Source organism: Phoenix dactylifera, unplaced genomic scaffold (genome assembly GCF_009389715.1).
Source record: "Phoenix dactylifera cultivar Barhee BC4 unplaced genomic scaffold, palm_55x_up_171113_PBpolish2nd_filt_p 001513F, whole genome shotgun sequence".
NCBI lineage: Eukaryota > Viridiplantae > Streptophyta > Magnoliopsida > Arecales > Arecaceae > Phoenix > Phoenix dactylifera.
This window is the reverse complement of record NW_024068823.1, coordinates 25,369-32,660: the sequence shown is the minus strand read 5'-3', so window position 1 is coordinate 32,660 and position 7,292 is coordinate 25,369.

Genomic DNA, 7,292 nt, shown 5'->3' with positions numbered 1-7,292 from the left:
GCGGACTATCGAGAGCGGTGGGAGAAGGCCCAGCGGTCTGCCGACAACGCCTGCGACCGAATCCGCTCTTTTGAAGCCAAACTAGGCGAACTGGAGTCGGCCCTGGAGAAGTCATGCACGGACGTCCAAGAGCTCCGTTCGCCGCCTGAAGGAAGCCGAGGCTGCTCGGGTTGCTACCGAGGCGAAGCATAAAGAGGCTCAGGCTGATCTGCTGAGGGTCTCCTCTGAGGCCGAAGGCCGGATTGTGGCGAAGGTCTTGGAGACCAAGGCTCAGATTATGGAGCGAGCTGAGGCGGAGCTGGCCGAGAAGAGGGCGGAAATCGGGCGTCAGGCGGTAGAGGCTTATCGCCAGTCCGCCGAGTTCGCCCATGATATGTCGGAGGCAGTGCGGACCTATCGCCAGTCTGACGAGTTTGTCCATGACGCGTCGGACGCGGGGGCCGAAGCCTTCACCTTGGGCTTCGAGGAGGGCCTGGCAAGGGTGTCGGCTAAGTATCCCGAAGTTGACCTGAGCGAGATCTCCCTCCTGGACTCCTCTCCGGCGCCATCGCCTGCTGGTTCTCCTGCTGCTTCCCTACCTCCCGCGGACGAGCCCGGCGTTCCCGACCCGGGAGTTCCTCCAAGCTGACCTCTTGTACCTTTCATTGTCTTTTTTATTTTTTGTATGTCGGCGTTTTGCCCAATTGTATGGGCCTCGGCCCTGAAAATTAATGCACGTTGAATATTTCTTCATCTCGCCCTCGTCCTCTTTTTTTTTTTTTTTTTTTTTTTTTTTTTTAGCTCTTGGTTGCTTCTTGCTGACTTTTGATTCCCGAAGTTCTTCCGGCGCTAGGCCAGGCATCCGAGGGTTAAACCTCAGGAAACTCTTCCGGCGCTAAGCCAGGCATCCGAGGGTTAGGCCTCAGGAAATTCTTCCGGCGCTAAGCCAGGCATCCGAGGGTTAGGCCTCAGGAAATTTTTCCGGCGCTAAGCCAGGCATCCGAGGGTTAGGCCTCAGGAAACTCTTCCGGCGCTGAGCCAGGCATCCGAGGGTTAGGCCTCAGGAAACTCTTCCGGCGCTAGGCCAGGCATCCGAGGGTTAGGCCTCAGGAAATTCTTCCGGCGCTAAAGCCAGGCATCCGAGGGTTAGGCCTCAGGAAACTCTTCCGGCGCTGAGCCAGGCATCCGAGGGTTAGGCCTCAGGAAACTCTTCCGGCGCTAGGCCAGGCATCCGAGGGTTAGTCCTCAGGAAATTCTTCCGGCGCTAAGCCAGGCATCCGAGGGTTAGGCCTCAGGAAATTCTTCCGGCGCTAGGCCAGGCATCCGAGGGTTAGGCCTCAGGAAATTCTTCCGGCGCTAAGCCAGGCATCCGAGGGTTAGGCCTCAGGAAATTCTTCCGGCGCTAAGCCAGGCATCCGAGGGTTAGGCCTCAGGAAATTCTTCCGCTCGCTGGTCGGCCAAGGCTGGCGCAAGCCGAAGCGACCGGTCGGGGCTTCCGGCTAGTCTGCTCCCGGGATGATCATCGGGTTAGCCAGGCATCTGAGGGTTGTCAAGCCTCAGGGAAATTCCGCTCGTTGGTCGGCCAAGGCTGGCGCAAGCCGAGGCGACCGGTCGGGGCTTCCGGCTAGTCTGCTCCCGGGATGATCATCGGGTTAGCCAGGCATCCGAGGGCCGAGCCTCGGGAGATTCCACTCGTTGGTCGGCCTAGGCTGGCGCAAGCCGAGGCGACCGGTCGGGGCTTCCGGCTAGTCTGCTCCCGGGATGATCATCGGGTTAGCCAGGCATCTGAGGGTTGTCAAGCCTCAGGGAAATTCCGCTCGTTGGTCGGCCAAGGCTGGCGCAAGCCGAGGCGACCGGTCGGGGCTTCCGGCTAGTCTGCTCCCGGGATGATCATCGGGTTAGCCAGGCATCTGAGGGTTGTCAAGCCTCAGGGAAATTCCGCTCGTTGGTCGGCCAAGGCTGGCGCAAGCCGAGGCGACCGGTCGGGGCTTCCGGCTAGTCTGCTCCCGGGATGATCATCGGGTTAGCCAGGCATCCGAGGGCCGAGCCTCGGGAGATTCCACTCGTTGGTCGGCCTAGGCTGGCGCAAGCCGAGGCGACCGGTCGGGGCTTCCAGCTAGTCTGCTCCCGGGATGATCATCGGGTTAGCCAGGCATCTGAGGGTTGTCAAGCCTCAGGGAAATTCCGCTCGTTGGTCGGCCAAGGCTGGCGCAAGCCGAGGCGACCGGTCGGGGCTTCCGGCTAGTCTGCTCCCGGGATGATCATCGGGTTAGCCAGGCATCTGAGGGTTGTCAAGCCTCAGAGAAATTCCGCTCGTTGGTCGGCCAAGGCTGGCGCAAGCCGAGGCGACCGGTCGGGGCTTCCGGCTAGTCTGCTCCCGGGATGATCATCGGGTTAGCCAGGCATCCGAGGGCCGAGCCTCGGGAGATTCCACTCGTTGGTCGGCCTAGGCTGGCGCAAGCCGAGGCGACCGGTCGGGGCTTCCGGCTAGTCTGCTCCCGGGATGATCATCGGGTTAGCCAGGCATCCGAGGGTTGTCAAGCCTCAGGGAAATTCCGCTCGTGGGTCGGCCAAGGCTGGCGCAAGCCGAGGCGACCGGTCGGGGCTTCCGGCTAGTCTGCTCCCGGGATGATCATCGGGTTAGCCAGGCATCCGAGGGCCGAGCCTCGGGAGATTCCACTCGTTGGTCGGCCTAGGCTGGCGCAAGCCGAGGCGACCGGTCGGGGCTTCCGGCTAGTCTGCTCCCGGGATGATCATCGGGTTAGCCAGGCATCCGAGGGTTGTCAAGCCTCAGGGAAATTCCGCTCGTGGGTCGGCCAAGGCTGGCGCAAGCCGAGGCGACCGGTCGGGGCTTCCGGCTAGTCTGCTCCCGGGATGATCATCGGGTTAGCCAGGCATCCGAGGGCCGAGCCTCGGGACATTCCACTCGTTGGTCGGCCACTTGTCGCTCGCCGCCCATCGGGGTTTCTCTGTGCCCAGCCGCGACCGTGTTTCTCCTCTCCTCCAAGCGTTGCCTGGGGGGAACACGAGAAGGGTATTAAACGCTAATTAATGCGTTACCTGGGAAATCGGATCGCCAGTTGCTGCTGGTGAGAAGTGTTAGTTGAGCGGCCGCGATACGCGGGTTCTTCGAGGAGGATGCGGCCTGGGCGCGAGCGGAGACACGTGGACCTAGGGGTATACGTCACCCGGATCGTCCTGCACAAAGAATGCGATTTAAGGAGAATGACGCTTAGGAAATCGCGGAGAGATACGCCTCGGGAGCCGGAACGGCTCCGGATTCAGTGCGCCTGCATTTATTGGAGCCACCCGTATCGGAACTACCAGGGGGCCGCAGCTTGGCTATAAATACAGGTGCAGGTACGATGGAATTTGCCAAGCCGGAGCTGCAGGTTGCCATGGATCGCGGACCTCCTCCTTGGCATATGACTGAGAGACTCCTGTCGAAGGAAAGGGGAGGCGCTCCCCTTACAACTTCAGCCAACTAGCCGTTTCATCTGGGATCAACAAGGAGGGTCTCCCCGGCGGAACTCCGCTCTAGGCGTTTCATCCGGGATCACATCTCCCCTCCTTGAAGTTCAGCCTCCCGGTTGAGCTCTGCGCCGGACGCTCAATCCGGGACCGCGCCTCCATATACTCTTCCCCCTTGAATCCCTTCTCTTCCCTACCACTGGGGAAGATGGGAATATCCTTTGGAGGCGGCGTTCCCCTGGGGGCAGCGGGAGCTTCTTCTGCGGCGGCTCCTCCTCTTTTTGGTGAGGTGCTGGATGGCGCCTCCGGTTAGAAGCACCCACTTCTGGTGGGACTGCAGCCGCCCTGGGTTGAGGGTTTGGGTCCCCACCTCTTCTTTACTTTCTTTACTCCCTAATTCCCCTCTGGGAATTCCTTGTAATCACACGAGCACGCCACTGTAACCAGAAATTATTGAAATGAAAAGTATTGCACCTTTTTAAATTGTCTTTCTGGCCTTGTTGAAGCGGGTGAGATAATCCCGCAGGCTCTCTCCCTCGTTCTGCCGGACATCGAAGAGGGAGTCGGAGACCAGTCTTCGCCGGCTACTGACGGCGAAATGGCTGATGAAGAGACGGGTGAACTGGTGGAAGGACTGGATGGAATTAGCCTCCAGGCCGGCGAACCACGCCCTTGCCGGGCCGCGGAGGGTCGCCGGGAAGGCCTTGCAGAGGAGAGGATCCGATGCTCCATGGAGGAGCATAAGAGTCCTGAAACTCTCCACGTGGTCCCGTGGGTCCGCCGCCCCGTCGTAGGGTTCGATCGCCGGCATTTTGAACCCCGGCGGGTTTAGGGTTCGCAGGATCCTTGAGGCAAGCGCCGGCTGGGAGGAGATTTCCAAGTCGGCGAAGGGATCTTTGGAGTGGCCCTTCAGGACCTGGAGCTGTCTGTGGAGATCGTCCACCCGCCGGTCCAGGGAGCGCGACCGGTGGGTGGGAGACAAGGAGCGGCGCGAGGGGGACCGACTGGAGTGCGGGCCCCTCGAGGACTGGGGTGTCTGAGAACGCGCCCGGGTCCGCCTCTCGTACCCCGCGCAGCTCCGATGAGAAGGTCCTGGCAGAATGGACCGCACTCGAGAATCCTCCCCGCGCCGGCGCTCCTCTCCATGGGAGAGGAAGGAGCGCGGGTTGTGAGGAAGAGGCGAGTGCTCGGGGAGCAGCGGCTCCTGAGCCCGCTGCGGCACCCGAGAGATCACACCCTGCAGATTCTGCACTGCCTCCGCGAGGGTGCGAACCTGCTGGGCTAGCTGGTCGAACTGAGCAGGTTCGACCGTCTGAATGGGAGGAGAAGCGGTGGAATGCTGCTGAGAGTGTGTTGGGGACGCAGCAGCCTCCTGGCCAGAGGCGCGAGAGGCTCCGCGACCGGAAGCATTGGAAGCTCCGCGACCACCTCGCCGTGCCATTACGATCGTTCTGAGATTCGGCCCTTCCTCTAGCGCCAACTGTTGCTGGTGGTCCAAACCGAGAACGATTGACACGACGGTGTGAACGGGGTTCCGCCTGGGTTGTCTTGGTTGGTGCTGGTTGCGCTCCACCTTCCGCCAAGGAACCTGCAAACAAGCCTTGCACCACCACCAGGGTGGTGATGGCCCTCCGACGGTCAAGTCAGAGGAGATTGGAGGAGGAGAGATGATAATCACAAGTGGGAGAGAGTGCTCTGGGAGGTATTGCTTACCCCCCCTTCTCCCCCCAGCCGCATATATACCTGGCTGGGAGGTCTCTCAGGGGGGTTTGTCGTCGTGGGGCACGATAGAATGGCCACTGACATGGCCGTTACGGGGCGTCGTGGAGCAGCGCTGGGTACGGTCATGGCAGGGCGTAGTGGAGCTCCGCTTTGTACGGTTGATACAGGAGATCGTGGGCAGCATCGGGTACAGCCGTTGCAGGGAGTAGTGGAGCAGGAGGCCGCGGCGTGCCTCTGGAGAATAGCCTGTCGTTATCAAAAGATCTCCGACTCGGGGTCGGAATGCTGGATCATAGGGCAGCCGACCCGGGGTCGGGCTGCGAAGCCGAGGAGGTCCGACTCGGGGTCGGAGTGCTGGATCATAGGGCAGCCGACCCGGGGTCGGGCTGCGGAGCCGAGGAGGTCCGACTCGGGGTCGGAGTGCTGGATCATAGGGCGGCCGACCCGGGGTCGGGCTGCGGAGCCGAGGAGGTCCGACTCGGGGTCGGAGTGCTGGATCATAGGGCAGCCGACCCGGGGTCGGGCTGCGGAGCCGAGGAGGTCCGACTCGGGGTCGGAGTGCTGGATCATAGGGCAGCCGACCCGGGGTCGGGCTGCGGAGCCGAGGAGGTCCGACTCGGGGTCGGAGTGCTGGATCATAGGGCAGCTGTAGCTTTCCTGGATACGCGTGCCGATCACGTGGGGCATGGCGGCTCAATTCCCCCATAACAATTATTATTTTTCTTACATAGTGACTACAAGAGTCCAACTCCATTAGGCTCTAGTAAGGTCCATGTAACGAGCTTTGGGTCAATGACTCTTGATCCAGTTGGCTCAAGGCATTAGGTGAAACACCCCTCGGACTTAATTACTCGAACCAGACTACGCCACGAGGCCAGACTAGTCACTTATTTCAGTCATTTTCACCTTTTTACGCGAACACTCGCTGCTTTGTAGGCAAGAGGCCCGGTTACTCAGTGAAGACAAACTGTATTATTTCTCTCTTCTTTTTTTTTATTTTTTTTTTATTTTTTTTATGTAACGTGACTGTATTGTGACTATAGATCAACCAAGGTCAGAACATAAGGCACCCAGGTGATCTAGCCGGGAATTTCAAAACTCAATCTTTATGTGAAAACCAAATCATGAACTTTAAGATAAGGACACTCGTACTTCTTTTGCGAATAAGATCAACAAACAAGTAGGTAAAACAAGTGAACTCCTGAGGCTTTCCTATTGTCATTGAATACTTGTGTGGGGATCTAATAATAGGTCTCTAATAAGTCATAATATGCTCCTTGCCTTAATAGCTGCACATGTTTATTTGCTCAGAAAATTAAAGTGGTAATTAAATGCAACAAAATATATTTTTGTTATTATTATTACTCTTATTATTATTATTATTTATTTTTTTATAGATTTTTTTTTTAAGAGATGATATGACAATTGGTATGATATATAGAAAAATATAGTAATCTCTCCCCCCCAACTTAATTTCAACATTGTCCCCAATGTTGCAACATGAATGCATTAAATATGATAGTATGAAGGATAATAAGGCTGAAGGTTAGAATTTACCTGATAGAATGACTGCACACTGTTGTTGCTCACCAATTGTCATATGAAAGAAAGAAAAATTATGTACAAACAAAGGATCTTTAGCAGATATGGAGATCAATCCTGATAAACAGGATCTCCCAGATTGGTCGATTCAACTTCTGAGGTAAAGTTGTCCAAAAATAACTTCAAACGTTGGCCATTTACTTTAAAAATATTACCGGTGTTTGGATTCTCTATCTCAACAGTTCCATACGGATAAACAGTTTTAACTATAAATGGACCAGTCCACCTAGATCTTAATTTTTCTGGAAATAAATGAAGTCTTGAATTATACAATAGAACTTTCTGGGAAGGCTCAAATGTTTTTCTCATAATATTTCTATCATGAAATACTTTCATTTTGTTCTTATAAATTCGAGCATTCTCATATGCTTCATTCCTGATTTCCTCTAGTTCATTAAGTTGAAGTTTGCGTAGTGAACTAGCCTTATCCATATCAAAATTAAATCTCTTAATAGCCCAGTAGGCTCTATGCTCCAATTCCACAAGCAAGTGACAAGGTTTGCCAAAAATAAGACGGT